The sequence below is a fragment of the Accipiter gentilis genome, chromosome 4 (assembly GCF_929443795.1).
Source record: "Accipiter gentilis chromosome 4, bAccGen1.1, whole genome shotgun sequence".
In the NCBI taxonomy this organism is placed as follows: Eukaryota; Metazoa; Chordata; class Aves; order Accipitriformes; family Accipitridae; genus Astur; species Astur gentilis.
The window spans coordinates 24652695-24679093 of NC_064883.1; the positions used below are offsets into that span (position 1 = coordinate 24652695).

Sequence of the window (26399 nt, forward strand, 5' to 3'; positions counted from 1 at the left end):
TATGAGTGGCATGCCTCAGGGACTGATGCCAACCATGCTTGTCTTCAGTAACAGCTTGGATGACTGGAAAGAGTGCAACCTTTGCAAGTTTGCAGGTTATATGAATTGGGAAGGATGGACAGTACACTGAGGGCAGGGCTGCTTTTGAGCCAGAAATGGCTTGTCAGGAACCTTATGAAACTTACCAAAGGCAAATGGTAGGTCCTCCTCTATCTGGGATGAAATAAGCCCGTGCAGCAGCACAGGGTAGCACTGACTGGCTATGAAGCAGATCTGTAGAAAAAGACCTGAGGTCCTTGTGGACAGCAAGTTGCACGAGCCATCAGCGTGTCCTTCTGACAAAGAAGGCCAGCTGCATCTTGGGCTACATTAGGAGGAGGATAGCCAGCAGGTAGAGGGAAGTGATGGTTCTTTCCCTCTATATGGCACTTGTGGGACCACCTCTGGAGTGGTGTGTCCAGTTTTGGGCTCCCCAGCAGAGAAAAGACGTTGACATAGTGGAGCAAGTGCATCAGAGGGCCATTGAGATGCTTAGGGGGCTGGAGCACATGATGTACAAGGAGAGACTGAGAGATGTGTTTGTTCCATCCTAAGAAGAGAATGCTAATGCAGTTAGGGGAATCTCATTGCTGTCTATGACTACCTAACAGGAGCATGTCGAGAAGACAGAGCTAGACCCTTCTCAGAGGCGCAGCATGGAAGGACAAGAGGCTGTGACCAGAAGTTAGAATATGGGAAACTCCATCCCAGTGCAAGGGGAAAACCTTTTGCCTTGACACTGGTCAAACACTGGAACAGGTTGCCTGGAGAGGTTGTGGAATCTCCATCCTCGGAGATACTTGAAACTTGACTGGCCACTGCCTTCAGCAGCTGGATCTAAATGGACCTACATTGAGTAGGGGGTTGGTGTAAATGTTATCTGGTGGTTCCTTCCAACCTAAATGATTCTGTCTAAGGAATTCATTACATGGTAGTCATTGAATGCGTGTGGGCTAATGCCAGTAAGAGAGATCTATCTCTCTTTATTCATATTTTTAAAGTAGAAGGTACAGGCCAATGGAGTTTCATTTTGCAGGGGGCAATATAAAGAAGAAGCAACCGAAATAAAGAAGAAATGAGTTATGAATTTTCATTTGTATAGTATGTTGCTTAAGTCTTAGAAGTACACGAACAGTATTATATTTATTCCACCTTCTGTGTCTTCTTGATATTTCATTTGATATCTTCTTTTTTCTCATAAGAACTTCCTAGGAATTGCATTCACTTTCTTGTTGCAGATAATCATGTCATGTAATTGTTTGCACACACAGATGGTGATCCATCTGAAACCTGGACTTCTTGCTCCTCCCGGTCTAACTGGAGGGCTTTTCTGTAGCTTCTGATTCTCCAGCTAATTGTATTAATTGATATTATGGTTCTGTGTATTCCTACTGCTGAGAGGAGAATACTAGTATTTTTTGAAGGCTTGTCTTCAGTGGAGAGGTAAAGTCATTTTACTGAAGTTAAACTGTCTTAAGTCAGCAACTGTGTACAGAGATAGTATAAGCTATATATTGAGTGCTTTGATTAACAGCTTAGCAGTTTCCTACTTGAATTGAAGTCTCTTGGTGCCTTCCCACCCCATTACTAGCTAGAAAATTAACAGGCTTTGAGATTTCCTCTGTTGACAGTCCAGTATTTCAAAGCTTAAAAAAGAAAGGCTTGTATGTAGGTAGTAATCAGCTACAGGATCATCTTTGTTCCCTCAGGCTAATGCTCCAGAGAGGAAAAGCACCAAGGCAAAACCAATGTGCAATGTATACTGACATCTAAAGTCTGATATCAGGTAGGTTGACTGTTGCGCATTGATAATTGATCTGTTTCTAGCCTTTCTTCGTTTTCTGTCTTGCAATGTTCCCCCACCCCTACAGTTATATATTTCTTGCATCAAATAATTTTATTCAGAAATAAATGGTAGTTATAGAGACATTATAGCCTCACTATGGGATTAAATACACAGACAGTTCTGGGTGAAGACATATAAATCATAACAGTGTACTCCATCAACTTCCATTTTATACCCATAAGATGAGGCATTAAGTACAGTTTTTACCTTGTAAAATGAAGAAAGGGAAACAATAAGAATTTATTGCACCCAATAAACAAAAGGAAAGAAAGGGAATAGAATTCAAGAAATAATGTGCTAACTCAAAACAATCCAGAGATGAATATTAAGTATATATGCTATATATCTAAAGCCATTCAGTGTAATAAATAACATGGAAAAAACATTGTAAATCATAGGACCTAGTTTAGTTTCCATGCATTGTTGTTTTATGTAAGATCAACCAGGTCTTATAGGAGACTACAGTCTTTTTTTACAATGCACTCCTCTGAACTGGGTTTGTGTAGGTAAAGACAATGAAGTGATAATGTGCTGAATGTTTCCCATGTTACCAAATGTTATCGCTAACTCGCTGTTTGCCTATAGATCTTCCTATAGCTGAGTCTTTTGCTTTCTTTGAACTTCTTAATAGGCATGGTCTGCAGTATTTAATTTCCCTGCTTGACTCTAGGTTTCGATATGTCAAAATTAATATTTTAGATTACTGAACAGAATTAGGATTCAGCGCAAAAATTTGTTACTGACTTGTTGGAAACTAGGTCAGGTCTGGAAGCATCATGTCCTGCAGGATGTTTTTGGAGCATTTCTCAACTAAAATTTAAATCTTTTAAAAGTATTTTCGATAAACACCCTACTAGCTCTTTTGCCAGTAAGGTTTTCATAAGCATGAAAAATACACTATCCACTTATATCTAACTGTGCATGGTAAAAAAATACAGTAGTGCCGACTTATGTAATCAGAATATTAAGTCTGAAGAGGTCTAAAGTGGGATGGATTTTCAACAAATGGTTTTGAAGGGCTGCCATTTTTCTGTACTTACCTGTGACTTCTCAACAAAACTTTGTGTTATAGAGTGTTTTTCAAGAACCAAAGTGAAACAGCTTTCACAGGGGAAAGTTTTTTAAGATTAGGCACCTGGGTCCTATGTATTCACTTTTTGTAACAGTCACCCAAACACCAGTAATATTTCCCTAGGTAGAAGAAGGGCTCTTTCCTGTCTCAGAATAAATGATATAAAAAGCCTGGGTAGGATGGGGTTGGAAATGTTTCGATGTTGGTTGCCAAGTACATCATAAAAGTCATCTTCAATGCCTGTCCAAATTTCTGTTAGTATGAAACTTGGCACGAATGCCAGTGCCAGACCTTCAACCTTGTGTCAGCTTAAGGATCTGGCGGAGATTTGCCAGATGCTCTTCTAGCAGCTCACCTGGAAACTGAAGGCATTAGAAACTCTGCTTCATCTTTTGAAATATAAATCTCCCTGTCCAAGTATCTCGGTACAGATTCCCAGTATTGAATACTGTCTGCATCTATGGAGGCTTTGGATACAAATGCTTCTTCAGAATCAGCAACAGTCAAACAATGGGAGAGAGATCTGCTTTATTTTGCATCTAAAGCTAACTGAGAAGCTTTACCAAATTAATCGCCCGCATGATATATTCAGTCCCGACAGTACGTCTAAAAGGAAAAGCTTGGAGATCAGTCACCCAAAACTCATAATCACCCTAAAGTGGTTGATAACTGCCAATATCTGGTTTCAAGCTGGAGAAAGCAACAAGCTATAATGCACTAGCTTCTTTAGGTATTTGTGAGTATAAGGTCCACTGAAAAATACATTCCTCATTACACCTCATTTTTCTAAGTTCCTTACTAGGTGTAAGAGAAACAGTTACATGACTGTGAAAGGGAAAAAACTTTATTCTGACTGAAAGGTAGTGAAATTGTTTCATATTGAAGGAGAGAACAGAATGAAGTTGGTCAAAGGAGACTGATTTCATCAAAGAAGAAAGCAGCTGTAAGACTTAAGGTACTTCCAGAAGTGGGGAAAGAATGCACAAAACCTGAAAACCTTATTACCACCTTGTTAGGAGAAAAATAGGTTACTAGTGTAAAGGTAAACTATTTGTAAATAAAGTAATATTAGTTATGTCAATATATTCTGTAAATGTTTTTAACTGTATTATTTGTTCTGGAGGTCATGCTTTTTTGCATTTTACCTCAACCTGGTTTAAGTGTGATTTAAAGTTAACAAGGCATTCCTCAGCCAAGCCTGTAAAGAGTGTGTGAAGCAGGGCCATTTGGCATCTTAACAAGTGCCCTAGATGCCCAGCACATTCTCCGCAGTGGCTAAAGTTTGCAGACTTGTTCCCTTTGTTCCCTCTGCAGCAAACAGGCAGAGAGCAAGCACCACACGTCAGGGGAAGCAGAAGTCTTTTCCAGGGACTGTTGGTGACACTGAAGGGTCTCTGACGTGCAATGAGGTACTGCTGTGCAAGCCAAAAGGTAAAGATCATAGGTGTCTCTTTTTATCTCTTTTGTTTGATTTGAATCCCTAAAGAAGCAAAACATATGCAATTATTCTTTTGGTCTGTCTGTACATTTTTCATTCCAACTCTCCCTAAAAGCGTCATGTGGAGCCACTACATGTGCTGAAACAGAAACTGGCTGGTCAATCACCATGTGTGTGATGCCAGCCAGCCATTGCACCTTTGGCTCAGACAGACAGCTGGGATAAAAGCAAGAGCTGTGGCAGGCAAGCTCTGTGAGGGACGTAATACGTAACCTGCTAGGAGAAAAGGGCTTATTAATTCTGGTTTTTGTGAAAAAAATAGTTATGTTGTATAACTCTTGTTATATTTCAGTGTAAAATATTTGTCATCACAGTTGAAAATACTGATGCAAACAAATAGATTTATTCCTTGTTTTGTAATTAAGTTTAACTACTATATTATAGATACACATGTTTTTTTGTTTTAAATAACTTTTTAAAAATATGATGTTCACAGTGGGGTCCTGGCCTAGTCATCTAAGCACTTTTAATAAAATAGAAAGACAACTGTTTTTTTGCTGATCACAAGTCACATGATATCTTCCCTAAGAAAGTCATATGCTTTTTTAAAAATGCATTTTTGATCTGGAAAAATTGGATCTTTTTTCTTTTCTAATCACTGCAGACAACGAAACTTACTTCAAACATGCCTACAATTCTGTCTCTGTTTTGTATAAAGATAATTTGAACATAAACTTCTTAAATCAGGAGAAGGTACATGATTTAATTCTGTCACTTGCAGTGCTATAAACCATGAAATGTTATAGTCTAGAACTTTGGTAAATGTACAATGCAGACTTCAGTTTGCAGAATGTCTAGAATAAAGTTAAACTATGGAATAGTTAGTACAATCTGTTTATAAGTTTTCTTACTATTAAAAAGGAAGAAGAAGAACAAACCCAAGATGTTTTGCTGTTGCTATTAAAGTGATTAAGTAATGTACACTGCAGAGATCCATTTCCAAACTTAAGCCCTCAAACAAAACCATTGTTTTTGGAAATCAGCAGAGTACGTACAGCTCCTGGCTTCGTTCTATTTTGATGAAATGTGTCATTGATAAAAGAGAGTTCAAGCTTCCCTAAACCAATTAAAATGTTTTTGCCTCAGGTGGTAAATAAAAGCACATGATAGAACTAAAGCAGACTGGGAGAGTGGTAATCAGTACAGTAGTTCAGTATTGAACAATATTGAACACTGTAACAATAACACATAATAAATCATTTTGAAAGGTACATTGGATATATTTTTTTCAAGGACAAATAAAGTATACTCACAAGGATCAAAAGGACACCTTAGTTATTTTTATGTTCTATTTTAGAAATTATTGACAGTTCCTTTTTAAAGTAGCTTTAGCTTGCTTAACTGCAAAATATTTATGAGAATACTTTTGGGTATGGGTCAGTTAGATGTAAATATGTTTTATTGAAAGCTTTTTTCTTGGAAACATTATACAACTGTAATGTTTCATTTTTAAGAGCATTATCTTGATTTTTATACATTAAATATCTTGATCTTATAAATGAGAGATGTATTCAGCCCACTTATGCTTATATCATGCAAGCTAATGATAGACATCAGCTTGTGTTGTTGCTGTACCATCTTTCCTTTATGCAACTCATTCAGTAAAAGAAAAATCATATGTATTAAGAGAAAATTTTACTAAATCCATGACCATATTCCTGGCAATTCCAGCAGACTCAGTGTCATGGTTTAACCCCAGCCAGCAACTAAGCACCACACAGCCGCCGCTCACTCACTCCACGCCCCCCCCCATGGGATGGGGGAGAAAATCGGGAAAAGAAGTAAAACTCGTGGGTTGAGGTAAGAACGGTTTAATAGAACAGAAAAGAAGAAACTAATAATGATAATGATAGCACTAATAAAATTACAACAGTAGTAATAAAAGGATCGGAATGTACAAATGATGTGCAGGGCAATTGCTCACCACCTGCTGACTGACACCCCGCCAGTCCCCGAGCGGCGATTCCTCACCCCCACTGCCCAGTTCCTAAACTAGATGGGACGTCCCATGGTATGGAATACACCGTTGGCCAGTTTGGGTCAGCTGCCCTGGTTGTGTCCTGTGCCAACTTCATGTGCCCTGGCTGGGCATGAGAAACTGAAAAATCCTTGAGTATAGTCTAACCACTACTGAGCAACAACTGAAAACATCAGTGTTATCAACATTCTTCGCATACTGAACTCAAAACATAGCACTGTACCAGCTACTAGGAAGACAGTTAACTCTATCCCAGCTGAAACCAGGACACTCAGTATTTTATCCAGAAGGATAAAGAGGAATCCAAACAGACTGTTCTTTCCATTTTTTCAGTAGTATCCTACATGAGGGATCAGTTCAATGCAGTTCATTCACCCAAGACCATGAAAGATAACAGTTAACAAATAGAATGGCAAAGTATGCTGAAAACCAAATAGTGTATGTTTAGAATGGAAATTATTTAAGCAATAAGGCAAAGTAAAATTTACAGTATGACTTTTGTGTTCTGACCTTCTTGAAACCAAACTTTATTTTTTCATTTTGATTAAATTACTTTTGTATTTATATCATATTCTCAAATATAACTTCCTTTAACTAGATTATGTCCTAATTTGGGATAATTATTGTCCATTTTCAGTAAGAACTCATCCATTTTTGGGAAATATTTGCATCTGCTGGTGAGGTATAGCCATTTAAGAAAATGACCTTACATTGTTTTCCTTTGAATTGTCAAAATTTCCATATTTGAATACAAGCATGCTGAAATACTTGGAGGCCATGAGCACAAGCCTTTACAGAGCCTAGCTTTACCCCAGTCTCTGCAGTGGGACTGAGCTCTCCTGTTTTAAGCAAACAAATCTTTTACTTGTTTCAGTTGCTTGCCTAATGACTAAAACTGTGCTTTGCTTCCTTGTAACCATTTCTCGAAGTTCTGCCATTGTATTTCTTTCCCACAGATTGGCGGGGGGGGGGGGGGGGGGCGTTGGGATAATAGATTTTTACTGCAGTAAACCAAAGCTGACATTCTTTTCTAGAGTCTGTGTGTCAGTAAATCATTTTTAGAACTATAAAATTCTAAAATGTACAGGAAACATTATAAGCATCTTCCTGTAAAACTGCAGTTCTCTGGGTATATATGAGTTAATGAATGATTGCAATATTGTATGGTTTTACTTCCAACTTTTTACGAGCTACATTTTTTTCCCCTTTGCCAAAGAAATTTTTGAGCTGAGTTACAGGTGCCAAGGAGGTAATCAAGATCCCCATGATCAGAACTGAGTAACAGGAAAAAGTCTTGCCACTGTATTTGTATAAAATGACCATTATTCATTAGGTGCCAGGTTCTAGCTATGCAGTGACATTATGCTTAACAAAGAGTTCATGCTTTCTGCACCTTCTCAATGTAAGATGAACAAAAAAGAAAGAAGAGTAAGTATCAGGATCAATAGGAGTACTGATTAATCTTTCCAAATTCTTGAAGTTGAAGAAAACCCCAATGGTTGCAAAAATCATGCTGCATGATTCTCAACTTCTGTTTACCAGTCTCCATCTTTAAGTCCAGCAGATAGTGTAAAGATGTGTTTAAAATGTTATTATTTGTGTTTGAAACTGGAATTGATTTGGAAAAAGAATATCAGATTTTTCAAACAGAAACATTTGGACAATGAGATTTTTAAGTCAAGTGTAAAATATCATGTTGCAGTCAATTCAAGGTCCTTTCATCATAGCGATTTGTGGTCATGACCCAACAGGACCATCACTGGAAACGTTCGGTAGAGGTGACAGCTTAGCCAAGCTGCAGTGAATGGAAGAGCTGGTGAATGTCACCAAGTAAAGGGTGAAAATAAAAGTGCTATTTTGGGCTGGAGCAAGGAGAGACCCGAGTTGTAGTTACCACCCATTTCTTCCTCCCATTACCATCCCCAGGAAAATCTATGATCAATGAGCATCCTGAAAATTGTCTTCTGTAGACTGTTCTGTACTGAAGCTTGTATTTGGCCAGTCTCAGATAACTCATTTCCCATACACTGAAGCAGCCAATAGATTAGACAATCCTGATATGTAAAAGATATATTACATAGGTCATTACATCATCAGAAATTGACTGTTTGGTCCTGAAAGATCACATTACTATGAATATGAAATGTAGCATGTTATCGTGAATCATACCTAAACATTTGATTACCTTCTTGTATTATGAGATTAAAGGTTCACTGCAAACTGGCAAATGATAGTTTGAACAGGCTGCCTCACTTAACATCAGAGCTGTAATCAGCTGAAATTTTTAGTTTTATCTGTGAGTTTTTGACCACTACTATGTTACTTTTTTTTCTGGAACCTATATTGGTTGAGGTAGGTAGAGTCCTATTGCTTTGTGACAGAGAACTAAATAGCATGACAACTAAAATTATTACATAGGCCTTAATAAGAATTCTTGAGTTATTTAATATTATTTAATCAACTTGTGGATTCAAACAATATGATAATTTAATTCTAATTTATTTTATTTTAATATATTCATACTGCTTTTATTTTATTCTTTACCTGAATTACTGTCCTGGTTTCAGCTGGGTTAGAGTTGATTGCCTTCCTAGTAGCTGGTACGGTGCTATGTTTTGAGTTCAGTATGAGAAGAATGTTGATAACACACTGATGTTTTCAGTTGTTGCTAAGTAGTGTTTAGACTAATGCCAAGGATTTTTCAGCTTCTCCTGCCCAGCCAGCGAGAAAGCTGGAGGGGCACAAGAAGTTGGCACAGGACACAGCCAGGGCAGCTGACCCAAACTGGCCAACGGTGTATTCCATACCATGGGACGTCCCACCTAGTATAGGAACTGGGCAGTGGGGGCGGGGAATCGCCGCTCGGGGACTGGCAGGGTGTTGGTTGGCGGGTGGTGAGCAACTGCCCTGCGCATCATTTGTACATTCCAATCCTTTTATTACTACTGTTGTCACTTTATTAGTGTTATCATTATCATTATTAGTTTCTTCTGTTCTATTAAACCGTTCTTATCTCAACCCATGAGTTTTACTTCTTTTCCCGATTTTCTTCCCCATCCCATTGCCTGGGGGGCAAGTGAGTGAGCAGCTGCGTAGTGCTTAGCTGCTGGCTGGGGTTAAACCATGACAATTACAAAATAGGGGCTTTTGGAAATGCATGGTTTGGATAGTTCTTTTACAGATGCTAGCTTTATAACTCTGTTAGAATAGGTCTTCTTTGTGATGGTGGTCTTGGTATCCTCTTCCTCAACAGGTGGAAAGTGGAATAGATGAGAAAAGCTCACCCAAAGTGTATTTTATTGGCAGAACTTAGTAGCACTGGGCATTAGTGACTGTCTACCTAGTAGAAAACAAGCTACACCTCATCAAAAGCACCATCAGTTGCTCCTTAGAATGCCCTTTCCTGTCACGTCTGAGGATATCCTCCAGAGCTCTCTGACACTGTGTTTGTATTGAGGTTTAGTCTGGTGCAAATATTATCCATGTGTCCATTCATAAGTATGTCACTGTTGAGCTATAAGCAGTGCTATACACAGTGTTTCTATTTAAGAACAAGCTAGAATGGGATAAAAAACCTCTTTCCTGCTGGAAAATTTCCCTTAGGCCAAATGAATTTGACATTTCTTTACTGTCAAAAATTTACCATAAAATGCCAGGCACTCCAGGTCAAAATATAACTGGGATGCTAAAGGTAAATTCTGGAGGACCCCAGATTAGCTAAAAATTTGTTGAAGTTGACATGGAGTTACTTAGTGTGTCAGCATACCCAGAGATCCTGTGGGAAATGTCTTAGATTTGGGTTAAGCTCTCAGTGGGCAGCAGTCTTCATTAGAAGGCAATACACATGCCGGAAATGGAAGTGAAAGTGAGTTTGATTAGCTTTTGCTACTGCTTAGGAAAGCTAAGACCAATTTTTCTCTTTCCCGAAGGACAGTCAAAGTCAAGGACAGTAAATATCCTTTTGAGAAGGGAGTTTGAAGTTCTTGGTGCAGCACTGTACTTTATGGGATATCCTGCTTCTATTATGCATTAGTTGACCTCTCAAAATAAATATTTGCCTTTGCAGGAAGAAAAGAGACACAATAAAAATATAATACACATCATTTCAAGCTTTAAAAAGTGCAAGATAATACCCATTCTTTTTTCATTTTTTTTCAGTACCATAGCTTGGGAACCTGAGAAAGGGATGAAAGTTTCAGTTTTCTGTGCACTGTATTAACAAATATAGAAGAAAATTATTGTCCCAGAGATTTTACCAGAAAATTACTACATCATGCAAAATGTGGCAAATGACAGCAAATGTGATAGTTCTAAGAAACAATGAAGTAAGAATATTTTTGCACGAAGAAAAAATAATTGTGGATTTATTAAATGATACCTGTATTTTAGCATAAGCTTTAGTGACTTCTGTATTTCCTTTCTCTTTTTACATCTATGTTTTCTGTATTGACAATGTAGAAATTGGTCAAGTAATGATCAAGTAATGACAGAGAACTCCCAAATCATAGGACTTAAAGGCCTTGTTCCATTATTCTTATTCTCCAGTGCTTTGTTTGGTCTCCTTTTAAAGGAACTCCATGACAGCAAAGGCATTACTGCCTTCCTGTGTCTATTCCAAACCCTTAAGAGCATAAGGCATTTCTTATATTGGTTGATATCTTTCCAGACTTTAAACATCTTTGTTCTAGATTATCCTGAGAAACTGTTCTTTATATCCTTCAAATATTTGTGGCCATCCTTTGTAACTTGGAGTCATCATAGAATCATAGAATGGGTTGGAAGGGACCTTGAAGAACATCTAGTTGTAACACCATGGGCAGGGACGCTTTCCACTAGACCGGGTTGCTCAAAGTCCCATCCAGCCTGGCCTTGAACGCTTCCAGGGATGGAGCACCCACAACCTCTCTGGGCAACCTGTTCCAGTGAGTCACCACCCTCATAGTGAAGAACTTTTTCCTTACATCTGATCTAAATATACCGTCTTTCAGTTTAAAGCCATTACCCCTTGTTCTATCACTACATGCCTTGTAAAATGTCTCTCTGCACCTTTTGTTGTAGGCCCCCTTTAGTTACAGGAAGGCTGCTGTAAGGTCTCCCCGGAGCTTTCTCTTCTCCAGGCTGAACAACCCCAACTCTCTGAGCCTGTCCTCACAGGAGAGGTGTTCTACCCCCTGATCATCTTTGTGGCCCTCCTCTGGACTCACTCCAACAGGTCCATGTCCTTCTTATATTGGGGGCCCCAGAGCTGAACACAATACTGCAGGTGGGGTCTCATGAGAGCAGAGGGGGAGAATCACCTCCCTCGACCTGCTGGTCATGCTTCTTTTGATGCAGCCCAGGATATGGTTGGCTTTTTGGGCTGCAAATGCACATTGCCAGGTCATATTGACCTTCTTATCAACCGACACCCCCAAGTCCTTCTCCTCAGGGCTTCTCTCAATCCGTTCTCTGTCCAGCCTGTATTTGTGTTAGGGATTGTCCCGACCCAGGTGTAGGACCTTGCACTTGGCCTTGTTGAACTTCATGAGGTTCACATGGACCCACCTCTCAAGCCTGTCAAGGTCCCTCTGGATGGCATCTCTTCCCTCCAGTGTGTCGACCTTCATGCAAGGTTTGATTTTTCAGACCACTACTAGTGGCCACCAAGCACATGCATAATGTATTCCTGGGGGTCCTCTCCAATGAAGCATAAGGAAAAAATGTTGCTGTTTTCTGAGCAGTTACACAAATGTGCAGTCCTAAAAAGGTATAAAGCTTATGTGAGATTTATTTTACTGTGCCATATTTAATGTATATTTCTTTCAGTAGCAGTCCTAGCTTCTCTGTTGCCAGCGCTCCCTTCAAGCCATTTGCTCTGTCATATACCTCCCCCGCTGCTGTGGCAATAGGTCCGGTAGTGGGGTTCCCCGCTGATAAGCCAGGTCAGGAAACTAATAAAGGCTGCAGTTTTTAATTATTTTTTTTTAGGTTATTTTTAGGATATCATTTGTCTGTATAGCACCAGCAGGTGATTTGCTATTTCAGATGCTATTCTGGTCTTCCACAAACCATTTTGCACAAAGTGGTTTCTTGCAGCTCATTCCAGCTGTATTTTGTTTACTAAAGACTGGAGAGAGAAACAACCTGAATCTTAAAGATTCTCAAGTGCCAAATGTATGTACTTGTTAAAGATATTTAGTGTGATTTCCTTCAGTGCTTTGTACCATAACTGTTCTTATTTAAGGGTGATGATCTTAATTTTGCCGTGTTTTCCTTTTCTATTTGTTACCACTCATGCTCTTGAAAGACTGAAGAAATATTGCTGCTCTTACCATAACATAGACACTTGAGAAAACAGTGAAAAGGCATGTTTGTTAAGCACTCCAAGCAGTAACCGAGTATTGATGTGGCTACTTTGGCCATCCTACATACTTACTGATTTTGCATCAAAAGGTAGGAAACCGAATGTCATTCCCAAAATGGTATTTAAAGTACACTCTAGTGAGTCCACTCTGGGCACATATAAAATGTCTAACCATAGCTCACTATGTCCAGACCTCGTTGTTGCTCAGAGAGCCATCCCATGTAGCTAAGCCTTGGATTCTTCCCCTTTGATCAAACTCTCTAACTGCTTCATTATTTTGTTCATCATAGAATCATAGAATAGTTTGGGTTGGAGGGGACCTTTAAAGGTCATCTAGTGCAACCGTCCCTGCAATAAGCAGGGACATCTTCAACTAGATCAGGTTGCGCAGAGCCCCGTCCAACCTGACCTTGAATGTTCCCAGGGATGGGGCATCTACCACCTCTCTGGGCAACCTGTGCCAGTGTTTCACCACCCTCATCATAAAAAATGTCTTCCTTGTATCTAGTCTAAATCTACCCTCTTTTAGATTAAAACCATTACCCCTTGTCTTATTGCGACAGACCCTTCTAGAAAGTTTGTCGCCATCTGTTTTGTAAGCCTCCTTTAAGTACTGAAAGGCTGCCATAAGGTCTCCCCAGAGCCTTCTCTTCTCCAGACTGAACAACCCCAACTCTCTCAGCCTGTCCTCATAGGAGAGGTATTCCATCCCTCTGATCATTTTTGTGGCCCTCCCCTGGACCTGCTCCAACAGGTCCATGTCTTCCCTGTGCTGAGGCCCCCACAGCTGAATGCAGTACTCCAGGTGGGGTCTCATGAGAGCAGACTAGAGGGGCAGAATCAGTTCCCTCAGCCTGTTGGCCACGCTTCTTTTGGCGCAGCCCAGGATACAGTTGGCTTTCTGGGCTGCAAGCACACATTGCCAGCTCATGTCCAGCTTTTCATCCACCGGTACCCCCAAGTCCTTCTCTGCAGGGCTGCTCTTAATTCTTTCATCCCCCAGCTTGTATCGATACCGGGGTTGCCCCGACCCAGGTGCAGGACCTTGCACTTGGCCATGTTGAACCTCATGGGCCCAATTCTAGAGCTCGTCCAGGTCCCTCTGGATGGCATCCCATCCCTCAGGCGTGTCAACCTCACCACTCAGCTTGGTGTCATCTGCAGACTTCATGAGGATGCACTGGATTCCACTCTCTTATGTCATTGATTAAGATATTAAACAGTACTTGTTCACTTGATTCTCATGTCTTACAGAGCAGGACTTGGTATCTCTGAGTTCTGGGACAGGGTAGCTCACTGCCATCTTTCTGTTTCCACTCTCCTGTAGGTCTCAAATCCCTAGCAGTGTTAGAGCAGCTCAGTCCCTTTGTGGATTTTACTTCTGAAGAAACATATTTCCAACCTGAAATATCTAAAACATACCTATGCTTAGTGAAGAATGGAAAATGACAGTACTGACTTCATGCTACATAAAGTTTCACATGCTTGTGGAATCTCACTGCTATCATCTTTACCAAAACCTATGTTTAAGAGCTGTCCAGGTCGCTTTTTGCTTGTTATTCACTGCTTTATGTGATTGTTATGGTGCTGACATCTTCACTGATCCTGCTGCTCCCCATCCTGATGCTGCGTTTGGTTTTGCACTGGCTAGACCTACTTATCTCCGTCTGACTGGACTGCTTACTTGGCACATAGGTGAAGAAGACATATGAACAGTAGTGGAAAGAATACTCCTGTATCTTTTTTTTTTACTTAAGCAATTGGTCAATGAGATATTTCTTTCAGGAGAAGTTGTTGAGGGAGTCAGGTGTCTTGGTATCATCCTTTTTATTTACAAAGAGTGCTCAAAATGACAGGAATTATAAGCCTCTTCCAGATAACAATTGGCATAACTCTTGCTGGGCTTTTTTTAGGGCTATAATCCCAGTGTTGTTCAGGATGTATTGTTGATTTATTGATTCTTTCTCTTCATGTCTTTGGTCTTTCTGCCTCAGTTGCACAAAACAGTATTCTGCAAAAATCCCTCCACCTGCATAATTGATGTGCCTTCATTTGTCTGTCATATGTGATTGCTCCTAAGTTGATGCAACTATTGCTTTATGTTATGTTGTTCCATGAAGGAGTTAAAGGGCATCTTACAACTCTCTTTTTCTACCTACTAAGAAAGCACACTAGTGATCAAAGTGGAGCCCTTCCTAGAACAGATATTAATATAAGTACATAGTGCACAGTAAGGTGCATGGTTGCTGTGATGGTTCTAAATGTTTTAGAGTAACCTAATTTTAACAGAAATATCTGATACAAAACCGATATGCTGCTACAGTTGAAGCAAATAGGAATTAATGGACAAATCATGTTAGAGATAATGTAGCTTTTGTTTTTAAGTGAAAATCCAGTTGGCGGTGGGTCACAAGTGGTTTTCCTCAGGGCTTGGCGTTGGGCCCCGTTCTGTTTAATATCTTTATCAATGATTTGGATGAGGGGATTGAGTGCACCCTCAGCAAGTTTGCAGATGACACCAAGTTGGGAGGCAGGGTCGATCTGCTGGAGGGTAGGAAGGCTCTACAGAGAGATCTGGACAGGCTGGATTGATGGGCTGAGGCCAATTGTATAAAGTTCAACAAGGCCAAGTGCCAGGTCCTGCACTTTGGTCACAGCAACCCCATGCAGCGCTACAGGGCTTGAGGAAGAGCGGCTGGAAAGCTGCCCGGCAGAGAAAGACCTGGGGGTGCTGGCTGACAGCCGGCTGAATATGAGCCAGCAGTGTGCCCAGGTGGCCAAGAAGGCCAACAGCATCCTGGCCTGTAACAGATATAGTGTGGCCAGCAGGACTAGGGAAGTGATCGTTCCCCTGTACTCAGCACTGGTGAGGCCGCACCTCGAGTGCTGTGTTCAGTTTTGGGCCCCTCACTACAGGAAAGACATTGAGGTGCTGGAGCGTGTCCAGAGAAGGGCAACCAAGTTGGTGAGGGGCCTGGAGCACAAGTCTTAGAAGGAGTGGCTGAGGGAGCTGGGGCTGTTTAGTCTGGAGAAAAGGAGGCTGAGGGGAGGGAGACCTTATCACTCTCTACAACTACCTGAAAGGAGGTTGTAGTGAGGTGGGTGCTGGTCTCTTCTGTCAGGTGGCTGGAGACAGGACAAAAGGAAATGGGCCCAAGTTACTGCAAGGGAGATTTAGGCTAGATATTAGGAAAAAATTCTTTACTGAGAGTGTTGTCAGACATTGGAACAGGCTGCCCAGGGAAGTGGTTGAGTCACCATCCCTGGAGGTATTCAAAAAGCAAGTAGACAGGGTACTCCAGAACATGGTTGAGTGGGCATGGATGATAGTTGGACTCGATGATCTTGAAGGTCTTTTCCAACTGAAATGATTCTATGATTCTATAAGGAGAATAAAGGGAAGAGTCCCATGCCCATAGGAGATCCTAGTGGATATTAGTCCAGACTTACTGAATGGAGAGACTGAGACAGTTGGGGTTAAGTGACCTGGAATAATCTCACACATATAAGTTTGTATGTAGAGTATCATGCTCCTTGTATCTTATCTTATTCAAACTGAGAGGGGAATAGGTGAAAAATCAAGTTTATACAATTTGTCAGCTACTAAGCTAATTACTATATGATGTGGGTTCCAGGCTTTGTGATACAAAAATAACTTTTGTTCATTTTGATCATTTTGAAGCCATGTGCCTTTGCCATCACCTCTGATAATTTTTGCTGTTACTGTTTAGTTATGAATTATATTTTCCAACAAATCATGAGTAAAGTGTCCTTAAATGGCTGAACTTGCTGCATTGCTAAGTGCAAGGGAATGTATGCTCTGAAGCTTTTTTAATGTCATGCAGAAATAAGTATGTCACCTGGGAAAACAAAACTACTCACATATTATTTCATGGTGAGGTGGGTCTTTCTCCCTCAAGTCATACTCTCTTGACAGAAATAACCTGAATTAACTCTGCAATGAAGGCTAATAGCCTGCTTGAATAGAACCTGTGGCCCTTGAATTTTATTACAGAGCTTTGATTCCTAGACTTTTCTACCTCACTTTTTTCATAGATTAATGTTATTTTTCAGGTGGAGGGGAATAAGAAGAAAAATATTAAATGCTGTTAGGATGTTTTCTTCATCCACTTTTAATTCCGTGCTCCACAAACATAAGAAACAATAGCAGTATCTCTCTGGCTTTAACCAGTAATTTTGGATCTAAATCCAACTGTCATGGACATAAGCACAGCTCTTTTATTTCTCTAGAAAAACATGATAATGAACTTAGCACTGGACACAAGTATCACATACAAGCTCAGTTTATAGAAATGTGCACTAGTTTGAACACAAACAGTAGCAACAAAACACCTAGAAGAAATGGGAGAAACATGGCTATGCCATTTCCCCAAATTAACAGAAATTGACTTTTTTTTATTATATACGAGGAATGTCAGGAGTATTAAATATCATGATTTTAGAAACAAAGAAAATGGATGAGATCATCGTGTGTGTTTGGTAACAATACTAACACAGAACTATGCTGTTTCCAATTAACAGTGGAGTGATACTGAAATATATTTCATTAATACACAGGTAAAGGGGCTTTACTGCTAATCAGAATGAATTGCTGCATTCAACACAGAGCTGCTACAGGTCTTTAAATTGCTTTTGCCTTGCTGTATGGATATAGCTGAACATAGCTTAATACATTTTTTACATGATGTAATTTTGTCTAGCTCATACAATGTCAGGGTAATAATAATGATATTCTAATATTAATGCAAGCACAAGATATACATATTGATGAATAATGGTCATATGTTTTTGGATCTCCTTGCCAAGTCAGATTAAAATGACAAATAATTGCCATTGCTTCAGAGAAACGGTACAGGCTCTGTAGTCAAAAAGCACATTAGGGACACACAGCGTCCATTTGTTATCCTTTGTCAGGAAAACATGGTTCTTTAATGAAAGTGAATGAAAGGACACTGATTGAGGACAGTGACACTAAACCTCTTTCTCAACAGGAGCCATGACATGAGTATTAATAAGCAGATTGAAAGGTTAAGACTTAGCTTTGAAACTCTGGAAGCACAGTAGAATCTGAAATAACTCCCCCCTCATAATATGGGGAAAATCACAGTGTAAAATGCATTGTAAAAGCCTTCTGGCCACAGGAGGGTAAAGCGGATGGAAATTGGTTCCCAGACAATTCAGGCAAATGCCATTTAAAATCTTAACCCAAATACATTTTTGTTAAAGTCTTGCTTTTAATTCTGTCTTGATAAATGATCCCTTTCCCTCTCATTATCCCCTCCCTCTTTGCTCCCAGTACTATAAAAATGCTAACAAATTCCACCTGGGCATTTCCCAAGCATTAGTGAGAGTAGTTGAGAAAGTAAGGGCACAAAGATGCAGCCTGAGTAAGTATAAAACAGGAACCTAGAGCGATGCATTTAGTAAGAATTCAATGTGTATGTTACTTGGGAGAATGAAGAAATTATCAGTGTAAGGAGAAGATTTTTGAGTGCTTAATGCATTATGATGATCACTTACTAATTACTGAGAACCTAGAGGAGCCAGCTGGGGTCATGGAAGAGTCTGAAACAGGCAGTCCCGATCCTGCCGAGCTCTGTACTTCTGTGTGGTCCCACTGGGGCCAGCAGTGCATGCAAGGGGGCAATGCAAATGTGTGTGTCTCTAAGAGGTGGTGGCTGGGGCTGCTGTGTCTCTCTTGATAAGGTTTTGCCTCTCTGAAACTCTGTATGATCTGCACAAACTCCGTATGATCACAATCTCTGACCACCTTTGCAGGTTTATGTTCCTTTTATAGTCCCATTTTTCTATGCACAGAAAATATCTTCCAGGAATTTGATGGGCTTAGTGTTATAGGAAAAAGCCCTGTAATACTAAAATATCATTTTCTCCATGCCAGTAGCAAAGCTGGGTGAAATGCCCAAAGTTTAGAGGTGTTTGAATGCAGAGACTGGTTTTGTTCATTACAGAGATAAAGCAAGCTGTGATGTTCACAATTAGATTTCCGTGTATTCAAACAAGGTTAGAAGACTAACTGTCTCACCTCCTAAAGGTCTGATAATATGGCAAACCATTGCACGCATTGAAGAAATGCATTTAAATACAGATTTAAATGCATTTAAGTGGTTGTAATAATTCCAAATGAGTTTGAAGTATTTGGTTTATCTGTAGGCAAGGTTAATAACAATGTGGGCCAAGTCTACACCAGCAAATTAAGAGGGCCTGGGACTATTTTCTGATGCAGAAGCCAACAGCATGGCATAAGGCATGTTCATATTATTAAATGCTTTTAGTCTTCAAACAGGTTGCCTCCACGCGTGCTGCCAACTGAGACTATTTGCCAGCTTGTGGTAACTCCTAAACTGTGCTTGGGAGTTGGCTGAGACAGCTAGTTGAAACAGGGCAAAATTATATCACGTATTTTTCTAATAATTGCATGATAGAGGAGTTCCAGTGTTCACTGGTGCTGTTTTGTTTAATGGTATATCTGTAGGTAACAGACTGGTAACAGATTGATTTCTTCAGTAAACAGTCATTGAATCAATACAGTTGATGTTATTTTATATTCAATGTAGGGAAACAGTGAAGATTTTAAGGATGAAATGGCCACAGAAAATAATCTAAGAGGACACTGTGAGATGATTCAATTTAAATTAAAGAAAATGTAACAGTAATTTGCATTGATCTGATCAATGGAGAGCAATAGCAACATTTTCTGTCAAGCAAGGGGCCACCATCTGTTGGAAATAATGGAGGAAAAAAAAAAAGAGTATATATGCGTGCGCTGGTGAAATGATGGAAATCCTCAGCTCACTTCTGGGTCTTCTGATCAGCTACGCTGCATGGATGTTGGATCCTGAAGCTTTCTCTTGGACCTCACCATTAATTCCTTCCCAGGGGAAATCCAAGTGTATTTGTTAGCTAGATGGTCTAGTTCACTCCAGGGACTGCTTCTCATATACAGATAGGGAGAGCTTAAACACATGTTTAATTTCCTTTGCCCTGTGTAGCCATCCAACCCTGTTTCTACAAACCCACTACCTCTCATATATCACACACATCCAAACAGTGCCCTTGGTCTGACATTACTCTGGCATACTGCAATTCAGTTTCCCTTTTGTTTTGGGCACTTTAACTGGAAAGCCACAAGAGAATCAGTATTAATTCTTAGGGCCACAGGAGTATCACACATGCACCACAGCGGACCCAGATCAAGTGCTATGCAATTCAGGCATGGTTGGTGCTCACTAGAAAAAGGACTGCACGTCCCAAGCAGTGCGGGCATGAGTAAGTCTGCACCATTTGTCGCTGTGTCCTCTGCTGTTACCTGTAGTAGGTGCCTTAAGCAATGTGGACACAGTCTTAGTCAAAGTGTAGCTCTGAAATTAGGCGGATGAAGGACTGTGAAAAGTAAGCAGTCTGAGGATATATCAGGTGAAATGTTTCTAAGAGAGAGGGAAATGTGAATGCCATTTTATAAGGCCCTAGTGAGATCTTACCTGGAGTACTGATAAAATTCTGCTCACTTATCTATAATAAAGCCAAAATCAAATAGAAACAATGGGAAAGAAAAGTTCCCTGGATGATCAAGGAGCTGGAGATCACAGCAGGGTTTTATTAGTCTTGCAAAAAGTAAGCTGGAAGAGTATGCGATTGCTTTAATTACATCGGGAAGGTGGACACCGAGGGATAGAGAATTGCCTAAACTCAAGGGCATTGTTGACTCAAACCAAATGAGTAAACATATATATAAATACATTTAGGCTAAAACATAAAAAAATATCGCAAACTTTAGGAGAGAGAGCTTGTGAAAATCTTGTGTGTGGGCTGTGGAGACAAGACACCTGGTTTTTCAGGTGGAGCTTGATGAGTGTAGGAAAGGAATTATATGACTTGGTTGTTTAGGATATCACAGGGCTGATGGTCCAGAGATTGTTGCATGACTATCTATCTCATCTATCCCAAATATTGTAGAAATCTTGTTCATATAAAGCATTACAATGTTACAGTTTGTTAGCTGCTCTTTTAACCTGTAAGAATTTAAATAATTGTAATTCTTGAAATAATTTATAATTTTTACATTGAACAAAGTACCTATGGGATTTCAATGTCTAGCTGTATCAAGCATAGGGTAAGATACAGATACCTGTACCTTCAATGAGAAACTGGACACATACATTCCATTCAGAAATGCCTCACTGATGTATTGTGTATTGTGCATTTTCATGTAAATATTGTGTCATGCAATTTGAACTTTGCAAATTTTGAAAATTTAGCCCTTGATAATGTGGGTTGTTTGAATGGAGTATCTGCTGCCTGAGGTTTTTTAAGGTTCTTCTTTTGTTTTGCTTCATTTCTGATCTGTGGTGAGGCTTGTTCTGGCAATGACAGGAGGGACAAATTGTTCATAGATCTTACGTGCCATTCCTGATACAGTATATTTTCAGTACTGTAGTTCTCATGTGCAGTGTTAGAAGTAGCTGAATGAAGAGACAGAACGCCAATATCTTGGTAAATAATGGACTTATTTTTCTTGCTGATAGTCTGATCTTTCTGGAGCTCCCCCGCAGAATCCCAGCCCCCAATGAGACTGGCCCTGCACAATTCAGTAATGGGCTTGCGCTGTGACTAGCTGTATTTTTTCATGGAGGGAGTCAGTTTTAAGGAATTTTAAGAAATCAAAGCGGAGGATCTGAGGCTGGTTATATTGTACTGGAATTCATTGCAAAACACTTTTTACATTATTTTGTACTATAATAGTATATACTTTTACAATTTTCCTTTCAAAACCAAGAGCTATCTTTATGGCTGTGAGGTAAACTAATTCATTGGTGAATTCAATTCAAGAAATATTCTGAGTCTTCAAATAGACAATAGCAGTCATTAAAGACATTCACAATACTGGTTTCATATCAGTTTTATATTTACAGGAATAATACATATACAAAATGTGTATTTAAATGTGTTTTAAAATTTATTGTTATAACGAACAGCATAAAAAATTACTGTCATTGAAAGGAACTAGATAGAAGTGTATCCATGATTCCCTTTTCATACATGAGGCATAAAGAATACTCTTTTCCCTAGTTAGGCAGTCAGTTAGGCTTTTAACCAGTGTTTAACAACATCAACAGTTCCCCTTTGTCCTCATGGCCCTTCGTGTAGTCAGTGCCTGCTATATTATATTTAACCTAAATAGCAGCCTCATTTGTGATAGTTGTACTCAGCCACTTATTATTCACAGCTTATTAGAGTGGGAGTTAAAGACAGATTGCTGTAGTTTTCCGTTTTTCATGGAGGTTAGACAAAAATATTTCCTAGCTTAACCAACACCAAGTCCCACTACGGGAGATGCCGCCACCTTGTAAACTGCGGGTCCTGTAACCAGACAGCCCTTCTACTTCATCACAGCTTGGGAAATTCTCCATCAGCTGAAGAGATAACAGCATACGCATACCCATACACTGTTTATCATCTTGGATATCATCTCCAGTGATGACTGTAAAAGTTTATTGCCCCCAAAAAGCAGGAATAGAAAAAGCTATGGGCAGACCCTATCCTTGACTAAGCACTGATAGTTGCCGTTTGAATTTTGTGGGCAGTGCTTTGGCCCCAAGGCACCATCTTTATGAATTTTATAACAAATTAGTAATGTCTGTCTTCAGTGGAACTCTGTTACTCCTGCAGCAGAGAGCTAATGAACCTTCCTGTATGATTAGACTTGGAAAGTTTCAATTTGTAAATAGGCAAATAATTAATACTTCCAAAAACTATTTCCCCAATGTTATTTTAATGACTTAATTTTTACACTAATTAGACAATCTGTTTTAAAATTCATATAAAGGTAAGGGTGTTAATGCAAAACCCCAAAATGTCAAAATTAAGACTCAATATATTTGAATACAGAATCATAATATTTTTCTAATCATATTTTCTAATCAGATTAATCACATAAATTCATTTAAATATCTTTTTTTTTTTCAGCTCTTCTTATAGGAGAAACCCAGTCAACAGTTCCTGAGTAATGTCCAGCTTCTCAGAGAGATTAAGGTGTCTAAATAGCTTTGAAGTTTGGGGAATAAATGCCCTAGTTTAAATGTGCAAGGAACTGAACAGACTTAATTTTGCCCATGTTTACCTCCATCTGCTTTAATCTTGCCATGTCTGAAATGAGACTGCTTACGTGCGTAAAGTAAAGCCTGTACCTAAATTATATTATTGCCTGAATCAGGATCAGAATCTTGAATGTTTACTTGAAGTCAAATGCTTTCAAATGAGTGTCCCATCTCATTCCTGCCTAAGATATGTTTTTTCCTTTGATTTCAAAAGGAATTGAATGCAAATATTCTTCACTGCCTTGAAATAATTTATACAAAACCCATTAATTCAAGTCCATAACTGGGACAAACCCAGCAGTTTTTTGGGTTGATTTTGAGTGGATGGAGAAGTCAACAACTATCTCTACTTGCCAAGGAAAAGAGAATCCCTTGAGTTTCCAGAACCTGCTGCCGGACACGCAGTCTTCTCTCCAGGTCGAAGGGTGCTCTGCATGGGAAGATAATGGAGGTGCCGTCCAGACTGGATGGAACTGAATAATTAAAGAAGCTTGTAAATTATGTTGCCATCAAATGCTGGAGGATATGGTCCTACTGCAGGAAAAGAACTGCCTCTTGTGTATCTGAGGCATTTTTCAGAAGATATTAAGGATGAATATTGGATGCATAATTAGGTTTTCTTGAAGGTATGTTGGTACGTTAGAGGTAGAACATGCAATAATTTCTATTATCCCACATTACCTATACTTTGACTGAGCAGTTGTATCACTGCTTGTATTTCTGCATCTCTAGTTGATATTTTTCTAGAATAAATATATTTTAGAAAATGGAAGATTATAGTTGCTGCTCTCTACATGCAACATGCCTTTTTTTATTTCTTTCTCTTCATTTTATTCCCTTTACATATTTTCATCCCCCCTTTAATTTAATGGGAACCATACACAGAAGTCAGGCAGATAAATGTACTGAAACCTGGTTAGCATTTAATCTCTTTTTAGATAAATGCAAATATTGCTGTCGATGGTACCGGAGCCTTGTCTAGCAGTCATCTGAGGAACTTGCTCATCCATTTTTCAGTGTGTCCATTACTATCAGTCACGAAGATTGTGATCCAGAATATTCGTTCTTGACGAAAACAATAGAATTAAGCCACAGGGCTTCAGAAAATTGCTTTCATATTCAAGCAGTGCTACACGTATACAGACACCTTGTTGATGATTTTCCTGCCCTGAAGAAAATATATTGCTGCTGCCACAAACCTGTCTTTTGGCACTTTGTCACTTACAAGTGATGATAAAATTGCAACAAAGAGACTTCTTTTTAATCTCATAGGTCATCGTTTGTACTCTGGACAGTCCTCCCTTTGTCCTCTCATTTAGTTTAGATAAGGTGGAAAAATCCTCTTAGTTGCTTCTAAACTTCTCTTAAAATATACAAAATCAAAAAATTCAGCCTTGATGTACCCTCAAATTTTGAACATGGAAACTTTTTTCTTCATGTTTCTCACTTAGATCAAAAGCTCTGTGTACATTTTAAATATATATTTTTTTTGGCAGCTGTATTGCAGGCAGACTTTTTGATTTATAGATTTGCATCAAACTGTAAGCCTTAAGAGAGACATTTAATCCCTTTAATTTTGTGACAATCCCACAATCATGTGATAATTGTATTACTGAATTTCTGACCTTTATTATATCCATTTGTTACTGCTAAATGCTTAGCATAACTTTTTAAATTCAGTCATCCAGTCCAGCAATTCAAAGTTGCAGAAAACTTGTGACAGTTAGAAAGACAGAAAAATTCTGAATAAATCCACGTACATGTTGAATATCTTGAAGATAGACTTTCACACCATTTGTACAAATAGCAATTTATCTGGCTACATTCTGTTTGATTTTTTTTTTTTTCTACATTTGTTGGGAGAATTTTCTCATCTTTGTCAGCTTCCTCTTCAGCTTTATACCTCAGTGAAGTCCCAAACCTCTCTGTGACATAAAAAGTCTACTGCCATGGGATTTTGATGCAGCAAATGCAGCATTTTGTCTCCTGTCTGCAGTCTGCACTCTCTTCCAGTCTGTCTCTTCCAGTTGGAGGTACGGAAAGAGCAAAGAAGAAAAAGAGGCTTAAAATCTCCTGAAAAGGGCAGCAGAAGAAGGTACCCTTGCAGTATGTTTTCCTCTGTCCACACTGTACATCAGGCTTGTCTGCTCCTCTCCTGTACATCTGACAACCGGTATCCAGGAACAAGACAGGGTAGGAATGAGGTGGAACCAAAACTGGTGTCATACTTTTTATGTTGGGGTTGAACATACTGTTTAGAAAAATTAAGGGGTGCTATCAATACCTAGGACAGTTTCTCTACCTTTTCTCTCTTACTTTGGCCCCCCTGATTACCACCAAGCAGAGGCTGTGAAAGCGTTACACATTCCCTAGGACGAAGGAGCAGTCAGCTCCTGCAATCCCCATTGCACACAAGAGCTTGAAGAGAAAGGAAGAGACAGACCCAGAAATTCAAAGTTTACTGATTTGAGTACAACCTCCAGAACCCTAGGACATTCACAGTTCCTCCTATGAGAAAGCCAAGCATTAAGAACTACAGAAATGGACACTTAGGTGCCTAAATAACCATTAAAGGCCAAACTCTCTGTAAGTGCCCACAGGAAACAAGCCTTATCACTCTGGGTGAAGGGATCCTTGTATTCAAACTGATCACTACTGAGGGTAATAGACAGATTACTCATTTACCTGGATTTGGCCCCTATGAATAGAAGAGTCCTGGGCCTTCTGTCAGTGTCACCCTCCCTCGTCTCATAAAGTCACTGCAGATTCACCGATATAAACTGGCAAAAGCAGAATTAGCTACAATGAGCATTCTTGCTTCTTCGTGGGACTCTTCACAGAGTGGGCTGAACTTGAAGATAATGAACCACCATTGTCTAGTTTAATTGTACTCTTGAAAATCTTCACAATAAATAAAGATGCATGCCTAAATAGCTATGTTCAGAAAATTCTTTTTTCACTAGTTAAACTGCCTTTTTAGAGTTACTAATTATTCTTTTTCATTCTTACATTTGCCGTATTAATTTTAATTTTCTGCTAGGTGTTTATAGAATAAATACATGCAGACACCTTTCCCTGTTCAGGATTACTCTCTAGTAATCTTCAAAACTAGCAGCTTCAAAAAGAAATAGTTTAGAACAGAAACAGATTTCTGTGATATCCTGAATAACTACAGTGCTTAAGAATACTAATACAGACGTTTCACAGCCAAAGAAACAGTCTATGGTGAAGAACAATATTTTGCAGGAGTTACTGGGCCTGAGGTGTTTGGACTTAAGATGTAAAAAGCAATTCCTCAAAAAAAATTGTAAATATTGTTGTTCAAAATAATTTCTCAGTGTAACACTGTATCGCAAAGAATTATATAAGTGAGGGGACGTTACTTTTAAGACAAGTTTTCTCTCAAACTCTTTTATTACATAAGCCACCTCCTCCTGACCTTATGCTGATCACATAAGATTTTGCAACGGTATCGTAAAAATGTATG

The 26399-nt window shown here is 39.3% G+C and overlaps 1 long non-coding RNA gene across 2 annotated transcripts; it reads left to right on the forward strand.

Moving 5' to 3' along the window:
* The first annotated feature begins 1635 nt into the window (after positions 1 to 1635).
* Positions 1636 to 25761, forward strand: LOC126037764 (uncharacterized). 2 transcript variants are annotated; one of them, XR_007505806.1, is made up of 4 exons: positions 1636 to 1825; positions 4272 to 4388; positions 22782 to 22847; positions 23127 to 25761. It is a non-coding gene; the product is annotated as an uncharacterized LOC126037764 (long non-coding RNA). The 2 variants fall into 2 exon arrangements; XR_007505805.1 differs by having other exon boundaries at positions 22782 to 25761.
* The last annotated feature ends 638 nt before the right edge of the window (positions 25762 to 26399 follow it).